Source organism: Lupinus angustifolius, unplaced genomic scaffold (assembly GCF_001865875.1).
Source record: "Lupinus angustifolius cultivar Tanjil unplaced genomic scaffold, LupAngTanjil_v1.0 Scaffold_405, whole genome shotgun sequence".
In the NCBI taxonomy this organism is placed as follows: Eukaryota; Viridiplantae; Streptophyta; class Magnoliopsida; order Fabales; family Fabaceae; genus Lupinus; species Lupinus angustifolius.
Genome location: NW_017727814.1, coordinates 164,060 through 164,358, shown reverse-complemented (window position 1 = coordinate 164,358; position 299 = coordinate 164,060).

The following is a 299-nucleotide window of genomic DNA, read 5'->3' as shown; positions in this document are numbered from 1 at the left end:
TCTCACTTTATCATCCTCTTTCCATCATATTCCCATTTTTCCCCAAATTAAACCCTAGGTTAGGTTTGCCCAATCCTTCTATGGTCAGTCCAACATCAATTCGGGTTCTACATTAACATGGAGCAAGGTCGCGCAAAAAGGTTCAAAACTCCTGCCAATCGTGGACGAAGACAGGAAGCTGGCTCATCATCCACTCGGGACCGCGGTGACCCATTCTACTCGCTCATTTTGCAAGAAACCTGTTTGCTAAAGTTCCAAGGACGCAAACCCACTTATGTAAGGTATGTCGACTTAACCTG